At 38.1% G+C, this 14749-nt stretch overlaps 1 long non-coding RNA gene across 2 annotated transcripts in view; it reads left to right on the top strand.

Annotated features, from left to right (window-relative positions):
• Positions 1 to 964: 964 nt before the first annotated feature.
• Positions 965 to 14749, top strand: part of LOC133218368 (uncharacterized) — a 38011-nt gene continuing 24226 nt past the window's right edge. Inside the window, exon 1 of one of the 2 annotated variants that reach the window (XR_009727116.1) lies at positions 965 to 1706. This is a non-coding gene — a long non-coding RNA (uncharacterized LOC133218368). The remainder of the gene's footprint in view (positions 1707 to 14749) is intronic. The other variant, XR_009727115.1, reaches the window with a different exon arrangement.

The following is a 14749-nucleotide window of genomic DNA, read 5'->3' as shown; positions in this document are numbered from 1 at the left end:
AAATGCTGAAAAATGCCTACACTAACTACAACTGCTTTTAGGAAAGATTTCAAATATTATCATAAAGGGCACCTGCACAGTTGTGGGTTTTGTTTTCTTTTAAGGTAGAGAAAAATGATTTTAGTCTATTCTCAGGTAATACTAACACTCAAATCAAGAAATACTGCATTAGCACATGCGGCGTTGCAACTGGAGACAAACGTAATTTGGGACACATTTTTAAACTCTAAGAATTATCCAGAGATTTTAATTTGTTTGTTTCTTTGATTTATTTACTCTGAGATCTGCATACTGTAGCTTAGACAGCACATCTTTATGTGCAGAATAATATCCCAAGGGTATGGGAGGGAGAGTGCTCAGAAAGGCTCTTATATCAAAGGAAAAGGGCATAAAAAAGAGAAATTAGTCTCATTAATGTATAGCAAAGAGGTGATAAAATTAATGATGATTCAGAAATTGCTGAGGTGAAGTCTGAAGTTTCTTCCTTCAGGCATTTTAGAGTTGTGAATGTACAAACATTTTGTGTAGAACAGATGGAAGAAATGAAGCTTTTATTTCTACTTGCATAACTCAAAAACTGATGAGTTTATAGCAAAATAAAAAAAAAAAAAAAGGAAAAAGGAAATAGGAAAAAGGAAAGGAACAAAGCAAGTATGGCTGGGACCAAGCATGAAACGTTTACATTTACAATAAATAATTTGTTTTATTTTGTTAGAAAGTTTTAGAAGTTGGGAAGGGGAATCTGAATGAGAAGCAGATTGCCACCTTCACAGATAACTAACTACACATGGGCACAGATATAAGGTATTTGGTGCATGCAAGTTCCTCAATTTAAGCTTAAGAAGAATGATTTATTCTGTCCTTATGCTTAAATTAGCTGCAGTTTCAAGTACATAATGTACATATGCTGTATGTATGCTGTAATACTGTGATGGTGCTTTTTAAAGTGTATACTGCTGTTTATTCTGTTCACTGTATTGTTGACAGGTATGCAGACTGCTGACTGTTACTGAAAGCTGACAAAATAACTGGACTTCTACTGGAAAGAAGTAATTAATTCTTTCCCCAAGCAGAGATTGTTGTTAACTATTCCAGAACGGTAACTGTTAAAAGCATCCACTCTCAGAGATACTCTAATGAAGACAGAAGGTTTATATAGGCTTGGCTAGTCCCCATGGTAACAGCCTTTCTACTGGGTTACCATAGGAATCGTCAAAGCCTTTGTAAGCTGCCCTTAATAGAGCATACACGCTTTCCAGGCAGACTGGAATATCTGTTAGAGGATACACCTCCTGTTGTTAAATATAAATATAAACAGATTTTGTTTTGGAGTGGTACTCATCTCTGTTTAAATAGCTGTGCTACTCTTTACGTTAGAGTTATATTAAACATTGGAGTCACCTGTGATACAGGAAAACATGTGATAACTGAATGGTTTTACGAACAAGACAACCCATATACGTTTGTACCTAGACTGCAGGGAACTGCAGGCAAAAATACCGTTCTATACAGTAGCCCAAACCTCACAGTACATTGCCCTTTCACCTTCCTGTGGACGTTGCAGAGCTGTAGTCAGTCTGAAGCTTTGCTGGACAGAAGTTATACAACAGGAAACAAACAAGCAAGAAACGGAGCCAAAGGAAACAAACAGAAACCTCAGCTGAATGAAACAAGCAGAAAGCAAGCCAGTGACTGACTTCAGCACTGTAAGTCTTTTAAGACAGTTATTGTTTTGAACTTCTAAATAATGTTTCTTGAAACTATTACCTGGGCACGGTTGTAGTAGTTTCTTTTTCAACTAGTCAGGAATTGCAGTTTTACATCCTTCATCCTGGTCTTTGTAAGAACAGGGAAATACAGTGGAGAACTGCAGGTTGTGAGGGAACCATGCACCTACTTGCTGGGCTTGTCACCACGGGCTTCATTTTATTCAGAAGACCTTTACAAATAAAAAATTTTCATGTAATTTTTGGTTCTGTTTAAGCTCCTAGGATTAGCACTGTGTTCTCCATACAGAGGAATGTCATTAATAAGATGACTTATTACGGAAATCCAGCCAACATCTTTAGGGCTTGTTATTTTTCCAAACAAATGCTAGCTACAAGGCTTTCTACTGTAAAGCTGACAGCATGATAATGCTTTTATATTCTACTTTCCAGTTGGCTAAATTTCATTATACAGTTTGGTCTTATAAATCAGTGAAGCTGAATTGAAGGAGATGGTCTTACAGGATGACACTAGCAGACAATTTGGCCCTTGAGTTCCAGTTACCAAGATACCAGCTCCTACATATGTAAAGATCTCTACAAAAAGCAGTGGGGCTACTTATATGCTTTGGTTTGGCATGTGCTTCCTTGTCTTTCCAGAGCAAAAATTCTGACTGGAGAAAACATGGGTTTGGGAATTACCTGAAAATGTGTTTATTTTAAAATGGATAATTGGAACTGCAGACGTGAAAATTGCCATATATTGTGGTAATCTTACACAGAGGGTATGACAAGACATACATCATACATTGTTCTTTTCCAGAGCTGGTAGAAAGGCAATTTATTTTTCCCAGGAAGATATTTGAATGAAGCCAGAAATGTCACTGATTTCACAAGTAACAGAGGTGCCATTATTAAAGGTGTTTTGGACACCCTAGGCCAAAGATGATCTCTCTAGTTACCCAAAAGCAGGCAGTGAAATATTGAGGATAGCAGTCATCCAGAAGCAATTTGTTAGATCCAGGTCTATTTACAGAGGATGAGAAAAAATAGATTTGTAGAAGAGCTAATAAGGGTTTCTTCTGTGCATTGATAATTCAATAGCTGTTTTAACTGTCCTCTGCTAGTTATGAGTTGCTGTTGCATCAAAGTTGATCCCATATTTTTGGAGCAGCAAGAGAGGCAGGATCATGTAGGGTAGGGTGTAATAGTATGAGTGCTCTCCAATGTGCTCTCCCACTAAAAATGTGGAATGCTTACTATTTTTGGAGGTCTGACTTCACTAGCTGTGCATTGTCTTGCCAGAGCGAATAGTTGCAGGACTACCTGAAATAAAGGTCTAAAAATAAAGCCATGACTGATTAATTGTATGGTTTGATTAGTTATGTGTCCACCAAATGGAACAGTGCAGCTTTAATTCAGGCTTTTTATTCTTTGACCACAAGAACAAAACATACGATGTGGCACAGATAACATTCCTTAACTTACTATAATTATACAGCCTCTAAAAGGCCCTGTAAAAAAGGCTTTCTGTACAAGCGCACTCAGGAGGTAAACTGCTCCTATTTGCCCCGCTCTTTGCCACTGGGAAGTCCCTACAGGCTTAACACTGCAACAATGATCACTGCAGCTTTTTGGAGGTGGGAAATCCACCTGTTTTGTGACTCATGTTTTGGGATTGTGTGTCTGCAGTTTTTCACATGTGCGTCAGGTTGTGAAGAAGCCGTTGCACTCACTGGGCCCTACCAGTGGAGTGGCCAAAATGTTTTGTATGGTTTTGTGTTTGCGTAAGAAATCACTCACAATCAAATTGTATTCTTGCACAAATCATGGCACTTGAACAACTTGCCTGGCCTGCAGGGCATGCACTGCACCTGCTCCATTACTGAAGTACTAAAATGGGTAGAGTTAGGGTGAACATATTGGGTAATTTTACCATAACGGGACCTCATTCTAAACTTTATGTGTAGACTATCTGCTGACAGATGCACCACCTCTCTCAGGGCAAGAAACTGGGCATAGCATTTCTGTTCTGGAGGAACAGCTCTTTTCCAAAGGGTAATGTGGCATACCTGGGTTGGAAGGAGGCAATGAGCAGGTGCCAACACAGGGACAGTACTGTTCTGCTGCCTGTGTTGTGTGCTGTTGTCAGTAGCTGATTCCTTCTGTTTTCACCACGTGGTTCTTCACATGCCATGTGAGATGTATGGACTGGTAGGATTCCATGTTTCTTCCCCGCTCCCCACCACCTCTCTTTTGCTTTGGCACTACTGTGAACTTATGGCCCTGTGCTGGCACCTCCTGTCCTCATTGTGACCTGACAGCATTGTCCAGCTGGCCCCAGCATCTACTGGACTGCAGAGGCACTGAGTAGCCTCATGTGTTACAGCACTAGAGGAACTTACTCCCTTTGCTTCTGTACCTGCACACATCCCTTCAGACTGATATAGCAGTGCCTTTTTGCCATCTTAAAGCCTTTGTATTCTGCTGGTGTTGGCTGGATAAGTCAGGCCTGAGCTGGTTTAATGTTCATGGGTACTTTTTAACTTGAGGGAGAATATGTCTTAAACAAAGAAAAACAAAAACCAGCTGAACATGATTATCTCCCTGTTTGGAAAAGCCTGGGTAACCATCCCTAGGGTAACAAGGAAAAGAGGTCGCTGAAGAAATACTGCAACCTACAGCATGAATGGGAGGAGGGCTGAGGTATCTGAAGTGTACGTAGGAGCTGTTGATGAGGAAAACTGAAGGCTTTTTAAAGGAAAGAGGAATTGTGTTAATGAATTCTGCCTGCTGCATCATACCTTTCTGAAAAAACTAAAACACTGCCGCAGGAAAAGGAGGGGATACCAGCAGTTGCAACTTGCATGTGTAGGGGAAGTGATTAGCATTAGATGCAATTAAAGAAACTAAATAGTGTTTTTCTTATTGGAAGTGAAGCATTAATGACAGGAATGAAGTGGAAAAGCAGGGAAGTAGCTTGTTTGTAGGTTTAAAGACTCAACAGATTTAACATGGGGAGGGCGAAGACTGTCAAGAAAGAAGCACAGAACTGAGGGTTGAAGTGAAGGGAGGTCTAAGGTCTTTTTAGTTCATTCAGCTTTGTTTTTCTAAGATATTTCAGCAGCTGAACAGCCTTGAGTGCAAATGTGCATAAGTTTCTGATTTTTGTGGAAGTTTTCATGTGAATACACTCACTCATACACTTGATTGGGATGCATGCTTGAAAGTTAATGCCTATTAACTCAGTTCCTTCACTCAGTTAATGCCTATTTATTAAAGTATTAAGAAATTACATGTATAAAATATGAAGAAAGTAAAATGGATGTATGTGGTATGAGAGAAAGGGCAGCTAAGCTGTAGGCCGAGCTCCAGTGTAAAGAGGCAGAGTACTGCAGTGCCAAAGGAGCTGTTGAATGGAACTGTGCCAGGAAAGACAGTGGAGAATTCACCCTGTACTTACAAAGATGATCTTTCTTTCTGCCCACAGTTAGTCTGTTAACAGCTTTCAAGATCACAGTAGGCATGAGGAAGAAATAATTTCAAATGATCCCAGAAATGCTGAGTTGAAAGCAAGGCAGTGAATGTTTATGAGAAACATTTATGAAAATACTAACTTCTGGCAATGTAGGCATCCCTTTGAAGCTGAATAGGAGGGGTAGGGTTTAAAATCATAAGAAACCCCTTAAAAATTCATGCTGAGATACAGCTTAATGGGAGCAGCACTGAAAAATATTCCTGAGAGTATTGGTTGCATCCTTGTTTCACATGTATAGGGTAAAATTAAAAAGCTGCTTAGTAGGAATGATAAAGAAGATATCATCTGAAAAATGTGCCTGCTCAAATCTGTCAGCACTTATTTATTTTATTATTAGTTGGTCAAATAATGAAGCCCTAGTGAAATAGTTTATTTTTTTCTTTTTTTTTCCCCCCCTATTCTGGAATCATTAACTGAACAAGGAAAAATAAAATCAGAAATAACAACTTAAGGAAAAGAGTCTGCAGTCCAGGCACTAAATATGTGTGGACTGTATATATTTGTTGTCTATGGTGTGTATGATTTCTTTTCCAGAGGAGGAAAATATTACTAAGAGCTAGAGAAGTTTCTGACATTGTCATTTCAACCTCTTTATTTTAACTCCCTCTCCCAAGTTTATAAATGTTGTTTTTTCTTCATTTTTCTATCCTAATACTGACATGTAGTGTTGGCATTGCAGAATAGGGGTTTAAGAGACAATGTTAGACAAAACAAGAACACTTTAGGTTATCCATTGTGAAGACAATACAAAGAAGTTAAGACTGTTTAGCTCTCATATTTTGAAAAAGAGAAAGAAAAGGCCTTGCTCTTTTGAAAGACTTTGTAACTTTTCATGTACATAAGCACATAATTTTCCAGATGCGTGCTTTTTTGCCCTCAGCAGAACTGCTACATGTCTGACTGTATGAGTCTGAGGATAGGCAGCAAAACCCCACCAAAGGTTATGTCTTGTAGAAATCACTTTGTGTTATAACTTGTTACATGTTGTAAAAGATTTTCTGTGAAGACTTATTTTTCTAACAGATTTAAGTTAAGCTTTTAATTTGAACTTTTTAGAGTTCTTGTGCATTCCAATATATCTTATTTTCTTGATACTTCATAACCTGTAACATCATTTGTGAGCATGCCCTCCATACTCCTGCTGCAAAGAGTTCTATTGAGATTCCCACCAGCAAGGAAGCTTTTAAAACTGATTTTTAGTTCTAATAGCTGGTGTTACTATATGTTGCAGTCTTGCACATTCTGAATGACTAACCCAAAAACTGAGTTAGAAGAATGGGAAATCAGAGATCATTTTAGTGTCTAAAATCAATTTTTTCCAACTTTTGTGATTGCAAATTATGCATGTGGGCCTTGAGATTGAAGTTATTGTCTTCCCCCTCCTGGACAAAGATCAATAAAGTCTATTTTAATTGGGGATTTTGCTATAAGAATGTGAGCAAATGGAGGAAAAAAGATCTAGAACTGAATTTCCTAAACTAGACTGATACAACTGTTGCTAAATATAAAAATTCACTTCTTCAGTTTTTAGTTTGCCAACATTAGAGCAGCACATTAGAAAGTCATGTGCACTTCAGCATCTGGTAGCCTGTGTTTTTATGTTCTGGAACAATATTCTGACATACAATCATAATAAAGCTGTATCTCATATAAATGGTAGACATTTTTGGTCTCGGATATGCAATATTTCATCCAGTCTTACTATTTAGCACTAAAATATTAAGGGCTGAGTCTCCTTTATATGTTTGTTCCTTTCTGAATTTCTGTTTGTGTAAAAGAGCCTTGAAAGTGGCTGCAGATTTGGCAGGGGTTTTCATAGATGTGGCAGTCTTCATGACTTCATAAAGACTTTTAGTGCCCAGTATGCGAATGATGCAAAACAGAAGACTAGTTCATTGACTGTTATTTCCTATGCTTGCCTCTGCTCATGTAATGTGGCTGTGAAACATTTTCATATTGATAGTACTGTGGTTTGCTTGCATTTTGCAATTATCTTCCACATGTGTAAATAGAGCAACAGGTGCAAGATTCCTGTGTTTTCAAACTTCAATCCCTCCCAGAGATGAAATTGCAAAATACAATAGGATCAGAAAGTAAGTAGGAAAATGTGAAGGTAAGGGAATGTATATAGAAAAAAAAGTGAGGGCTTATGTTTTTTATGATATCACACATTAAATACACACACACACTTCGTCATCAAACTCAGCCCTTTTGAGGTGAAGAGGACTTGAGTTATAGATACTCGTAGAAGTACAAATGGCTAGAGCATGCGTTCAAATGCAGGGTTGGCAGAGCACCACGTAATAAATTCATGAATGCTGTTCATAATACTTGTCGCAATTAGAGATTGGATTTAACCGTGATGAGTGACATGACCAGATGACATCAGGGGAAAATAAAAACTGTTCTGTCAATAATCTTGTTTTCTATCTTTCTACTTGCTATTATAAAGTCAATATTAAGTCATAAGTTTCCATCTAATAGGAGACAAGATTGCATGCCTATTACCTATGCACTCTCTGAAGCCTCTATTTCAGATAAAACTGTGTGTTTGCTGTATTCAGAATATTTATGCAAAGGGGTCACCACTGTATATTCAGTTCTTCCCGTTGTATCTGTTGAGCTATTTTATCTGTAGAGGCTCTTCTGAAAGCTTGAATAATATGGTGTACATGATGTAAAATTGTATGTAACTGAGCGGAAACAACACATGTTTTGCTTTAGTTTCCTGTTTGGGTTCATTTGTGACTAAAGTCTTCTACTCATGCCAGTTACAGTTTGGTATGTGCAAATGATATATACCATACAATGTGTCTACAGTCTTACAGCTCCTGTGGGACCCTCCTTTCTGATACGGTTGTACAATAATCTAAAATGTACTGGTAAGAAAGCATTTAAGACCTAGACAAGTGTGGAGTGGATCTGCTAAAGACATTTCCTGTAAACATTCACCATTCAGTTTTCAATAGTGTGCTGAAGGAACCCTTGCGTCTAGAGGAAGGGCAGAGATCTTTACAGCAAGTCATCCTACAAAAGGAGGTGGGAAAAAAAAAGCCCTTATAAATTATATGGTGAGCTGGGTGGATAGGAATGTGTTGCAATACTTCCTTGTCTATTTTTTAATCTTTATTAAACTAAAATGATTAAAATACAAACACTCTAATAAGTTTCAAAAGTAGATCACCTTTCAAATACTGATGTAAATATAAAAATCAATAGCAGCAAGTTGTGTAAATCATGGTAAAACATACGTGATGCTTTAACATGGTTAACTGATGCCTGGTGTGCATTAGCAACCTTTCACAGTTAATTCATATCACTCTGGTAGCATGCTTTGAGACTGTGTTTGAACATTTATAGAGATAATGGTTTAAAAGCACCCGATGAGGTGCATTATGTTTTTTCTCCCCACGTTAGTTTTATTAGGTGATGAACATCCAAATCTTCCATGTAACCATGCAATAATATTCAATGACCTATAATGGGACTCGATGCTACTTCTAGGTATGGTCTGGAGGAAAAAGAATAGATAAAAATGTTGTCTCAGGGGAAGCACAGCGAGAAACTATTTGTCTGAGACATCCCCCTGTTCCCCCTATTTCTCTGCTTTTCCTTCTATTCTACCTTTGTGATAGGGGTATAGTGATATGATTCCACTTTAAAAAGGTCAGCATTTTTGATAGGTATCATGTCAGCTCAACAGGATGCATGCATGTATGGTGGGTTGCCTGGGACAGAGCAATGATTCTATGCACTTGTCAGTGGAGGGGCTCAGAAATTTTGAGCAGAAGGTTTCTCAGAAAATGCCAATTAATTCAGTTGAAAATGTTCTGTGGGAATGTGTCAGGATTGACTACACTTTGTTTGTTTTGCTTTCAATCAAAACAAAGATTTTTGATAACTTTTTTATAATCTTGTCATGACAGAATATATGAATGTTTCATTTTGGAACAACATTTCATTTGGGATTGCATTTAATATTATAAATTAAGCAAAAAAAGAAGTCAGAATCAAAACTTTTCATATAAGTTCATATTAAGTGAATGAAAAAAAAATTAAGGTCCTAGGGGAAGCATTCAGTTTGCTTCAATTTAGAAGGGAGGAACTGTTAAGATGTTTGTTAGAATTTTCCAGGAAACAAAAATTTTACTTTCATGAAAAGTATCTGACAGAAGTCCATCAATTGTTTAAAAATGAAAGCTTTACAGTTTTCAAAACAAATTAAACATATCTCTAAATGAGTGAAAATTGTTTTTTAAAAAATAATTTGCACTCATCTTAATTTTGACAGATTAGAAAAGATTGGATAATTTATTAAGTTATTTAAAACAATTTTCCAAATATCCAAATCAATATTTGAATGTTGGAGTCTTGTCACTGAGAACCACTGAGAGCAGTTGTGTGCTTCTTCTTTCCCTACCATCAGGTGTCTACACATGTTGATGAGATTCCCTCCTAAACCTTCTCTGCTCCAGGTGGAAGAGTCATAGCTCTCCTCATATGAGATGCTCCAGTCCCTTTATCATCTCCACAACCCTTCACTGGACTTGTTCCACTAAATTAATCTCTCTCTTGTACTGGGGTGTCCAGAACTGGACACAGTATTTCAAATATGGCCTCATCAGTGTGGAGTAGAAAGAAAGGATTACTTCCTTCAACCTGCTGACAATGCTCTCCTGATTCAGCCCTAAATGCTGTTGACTGCCTTTGCTGCTATAGTGTATTGGTGGCTTGCATTCAACTTGCCATCCCCCAGGACCCCAAGGTATTTCTCTCCAGAGCCTTTTTCCAGAAAGTCAACCCCCAGTGTGACTGGTGCATGGGTTTATTCCTTCGCATGGACAGGACTTTACATTACCCTTTGTTGAACTTCATCAGGTTCCACTCTGCCCAGTTGTCCCAATTTTGTATCATCTCTGAATTTGCTGAGGGTTTATTCTACCCTAATGTCTAGGTCCTTAATGAACAGATTAAGCAATATGGGCCCCAGTATTGACCTCTGGGTACACCAGTAGTGATTTGCCTCCAACTGGACTTTGTGCCATTGACCAGAACCCTCTAGGTTTGGCTGTTCAGCCACTTTCAATCAACCTCACTGTCCACTTACCTAACCCATGCTATATCAGTTTGTTTGTAAGGTTGTCATAGAATACTGTGTCACAGGCCTCAATAAAGTTGAGATAAACAACATTCATTACTCTTCCCATAATATGGCAAGGTAGTAACTTCTTTGTAGGAGGCTATCTGGTTGGTTAAGCATGGCTTTCACTAGTCAAACCCATGCTAACTACTTCCAATCACCTTCTTGTCCTTCATGTGTTTGGAAATTGTTTCCAGATTTAGTTGTTCCATCACCTTCACAGGGACTGATGTGAGGCTGAACAGCCTGCAGTTGCCCAGATCTTCCTTCTTGTCCTTGAAATGACACTGGGTTTCTTCAGAGAAAGGATTGATTGTTGCTTTCTTTCATATCTCCTTTGCTTTCATATATTCCCTTTTGAGATGAATGGACACTTTGTATTCCCATATTTATTAATTCCCTTACCTGATGCACAAGCAATGCTCTGGAGTTCCTTGGCATATACACAGCTATTGCTGTGGGCTCCTGCTCAAAGCAGTGGAGAGATTAAGCAACAGAATACTCGCACAGGACCCTGTAAGTGTCTTTATTCATCCTACTTCTCTTTTTGAGGTACATTTAGAGCTTATTTCTATTGCAAACAAGAGAAATCCAGAGATGCAGGACTTCTTTCTTTCCTCTTTAAAATGCAAAGAGTTCCCTTGCTTTGGTGGCAGAGGTAAATTACAATTCTGAAAGCTTTTTCTTGCCACTTCTGATCATGGCTGTTTCTCTGTCTGGGACTGTTAGGAGACTGAACATCTTAGAAACAGTCTGATGAGTTGTGAGTTTGGATATGTGAGCTACTGAAATAAGCTGCCTCAAACTTCCTGCTGTTATCCAGATCAGGAAGTATGTTGGACCTGTAGGTCTTCATGACCCAGCCTGCATTTGACCTGGTTTGCCTCCCTGGTTGGGCATCAAGAATTACAATAGTAAAACTGACTTTAGCAAGATCCTATTGTGTAACTGTTCTGTCAGGAGTTAAGTAACTTGTGTAGCCCTAGAACAACAAGGGCATTTTATTTCTGATGGAGACAAGTAATGAAGAGTTTGTTGCTTCCTTTAGTACTTTCGCCTGCATGTTTGTTCTGAACAGCAAATCAGGGTGAGGCTGATGTTTTTGTCAGTGATAGGAAACATTATGAACTGCCTTGAAGTTGTAGAAAATTCATGCTCATGTGAAAACTTGTAAACATGCAGGACCAGAAGAGCAAAGAAATACCTGGATAAAACTGTAGACATAAAAGGCTATCAAAAGCCAGATATGTGCCCAGTAACAGTGAGACATAATTTGATGGCAATTTTTATTTAAGTACTTGTGGTAAAATTAAAGAAGAAGAAAATAAGCTGAAAATAGAATTATCTTCTCTAGAGATTGCCAGGCAAGATCAGAATAATGAAATATCCTGGATCAACTCATCTGGTACTCAAACCCATGGAGTTCTCTTACCCATGGGGGAATTTTAAATATAGGGACATATGCTGGGTAGCAAACATTCAAACTTTATTCATTAAAGTGCAGTACTAATCTTTAACGTGGGTATGTGAGAAGGACATCCAGGACCTCCATGTTTGTGATCTCTCAAGGATCCCTCTATGAGATTGTTTTGTCTTTTCAGTTAAAAGATGCTTCTTTACATCAGTCCACAAACTTAACCTTATTCTCTTGAGGCAGTCTGAGTTTTTGGCTTATTAGGCATTGTCATGATACTTTTCTCCCCATGATACCTTTGCAGCCTGAACTGTAGACAATTCTAAGTAATCAGAAAACATATCTGTTGGTGAGGCAGAAGGGAAATGGAAGCAATTTCTCACTGGATCTTGCTTTTTTTCATCCTCTGGGGCTCATTTTTCTATACCCTTAGCAACTCTGATCAACCTGAGCAATGGAGGGGACACAACTGAAGCATCCTCTTCAAATGTTGCCTTGGAGAGAAGCTGATTTCTTGTCTCCTAAAAATCACAGCTTGAGCCTAATAGTATGAAAAGCTGCCATGAGCAATGGTTTTGTGGGTAATTGTTATACAGTTTGAGGAAGGGAGATTGTGAATAACAAAGAAATCTTCATTCTAAGATACAGACCTCAACTGTATCTCAGGAAGAAGGTCCTCGGGAGTGTACCATGAAGGAACCACAATGTTGTCCTATAATGAGGGAAATGAATTAAAATCAAGGAGCTTACTACTGATTCTACTGTGTGTTCTGCTTTTTAATACAGTCAGCTAGTTGGGCTTTCTGTCCATCAAAGATAGTATAAGGCTGAGAAATGCAGGTGGGAAATCATAAGAGGAGATTCAGCATGGAGAAGCTCACAACAAAATTGTGGCATACCTGTTAACTTGGAGGGAACAGGTAGGAAGGGAGACAGAACACATCTAAAATAGAGTAGCCCTGGTTTAGTGTTGAGTAAAGTCACTTTCTAGAAGTACATATCACTCTAGGAAGCATGCACCTGCTACTAGTGTAAGTAAAATAAACAAGTTAAAATGTGCTTGAATCTATCCTCAAACTTGGATTTGCAAGAATTAGCTATAGTGTCTGGGTAATTAATTGTCCTCTGTATTTGCTAGACTGGCATACTCAGCCCCAACAGCATGCCTGTATCTGACTTCTTCCCCTCTTAAAAGTATGGTTTCTGCAGCCGTGTTCCCACAGGAAACAGTATTCTCTGCTGGAGTTAGCGTTATGGGTGGCTTCAGAAAGCATCTGTTCCCAGAGCCCTGTTACATAGCTACCGTGGGTGTATAATTCTCTATATGTTATGAGTACATACCCTGCCTTTATCATCTTTAGAAAAAAGTCAGCAAATCTGATATAAAGATTTTATAAATGTGTGTATTTTTGGCCTCCAATATGTACGCCAAATTATCGCTCCCACCAGCCAAAATATGTATATGACATATGTTAAAAAAAAATAAAAATGTTTGTGAAATCCTCTCTTGCCATCCCAGATCACATTTTTTGATACATGAAGTTGTATGATTGTTGTACAACCCAAGAATGGCTCTTAAATGTTTTATAATATATACGTATGTATATATCATAGACTATATTGGAGTATCAAAGAGAAACTTTTCTAATAAGGTATATTCTAGCAGTCTCTTTCCTTCCAGAAGGCAGCAGCAACTCCTATGGTCTACTCAAAGGGTTACAAAGACATACATTTTCTCTTTAGGAATTTAGGAACAAGTAGAAGGACGTAAGCTAGTCCTTAGCCTGCAGCAAATATCAAAGATGGTCCACATTATTTATTTTACAGGTTATTCATGACAAGGCCATATCTTATATCTGCTGATACATTTCTGAAATGTGTTTGATACATTAATACAATTAACATGTTGTTGTCATTAAAATAGAATTTAACAACTTGAGCTTGTCCAACAAAGGTAAATGAACATATTGTATTGTTCCAAGTCTCAAAGCTCTACAATCGCAGAATTCTAAGCCCAATCACCTCAATTTTATGGTGTGCCCATTCTTTGCTGCTCTCTCCCTTTTTACACATGGTGGACTGTGCTTTCATAGTGGAGAAGGCTTGCACAGCCAAGGAGTCTGCTCTCTGTAGGCTTCCTTCGTTAGCTGCGGGAATTGGAAGATGCACAAGGCAACTGTGGGAGGGTGGAAAACAAAGGTTCCTCTAAGAAAGTTGGATGCTGTTCAGATAATTGAATTCTATTTGTTGTAGACATGCAAGAATTCCTTAAACCAAGTGTTTTATGCATGAACACTTCAAAGTTCTTCTGCTACTGCTTTATACTCTTGCCTGGGGATGGGATGCAATTGATAGAATCCTAATGTTGGATACATAAAATGCTACATGTATATCAGTAAGTGCTCTTCAAGATCCAAGTATGAGGCATCTCAAAATAGACATCCATCTTTCCTGAATGTTTTTGTCTTTAATTGCCCTTTGATTCTGCTGTCCCACTGTAAACTGGGGATAGTCAACTCTCTGTCCTCACAGAAATGCTACAAATTTAAATTAGTTGACATTTTCAAGCATTAACTTTCACTCAGAAGCTGCAGTGATGAATACCATTACTGAGATTATGGGAAATTCCTTTCAAAATGTTGTAGATTCCCTCAGTGGCTGACGGAATGCCTGCCGTTTGACTTTTGAACTGAGGTAGAAATCCTGATGAAAAACTGGGACAGGATTAATTAGTTTCCTTCTTCAGTGTTATATGAAAGCACAATGGAACTTGGTTAAAGTTACATGGCGATTTTAATTCTGACATTACTTCTAAAAAATCCTCTTAATGAAGATCTTTGGTGTTTTATAGCACAACACAAACAATTTCATAAAGATTTATGTGCAGGAATTTAAACTGTATTATGTGTAGTGACTGTCTCTTTTTTCCTTACCTTGATTACACTCATTAA

The sequence above is a fragment of the Neopsephotus bourkii genome, unplaced genomic scaffold (assembly GCF_033783945.1).
Source record: "Neopsephotus bourkii isolate Nb327-2 ecotype Australia unplaced genomic scaffold, CSIRO-AGI_Nbou_v1 NB_1248, whole genome shotgun sequence".
Lineage (NCBI taxonomy): Eukaryota > Metazoa > Chordata > Aves > Psittaciformes > Psittacidae > Neopsephotus > Neopsephotus bourkii.
Note: the sequence above shows the minus strand (reverse complement) of the source record. Positions and strands in the feature narration are given on the sequence as shown.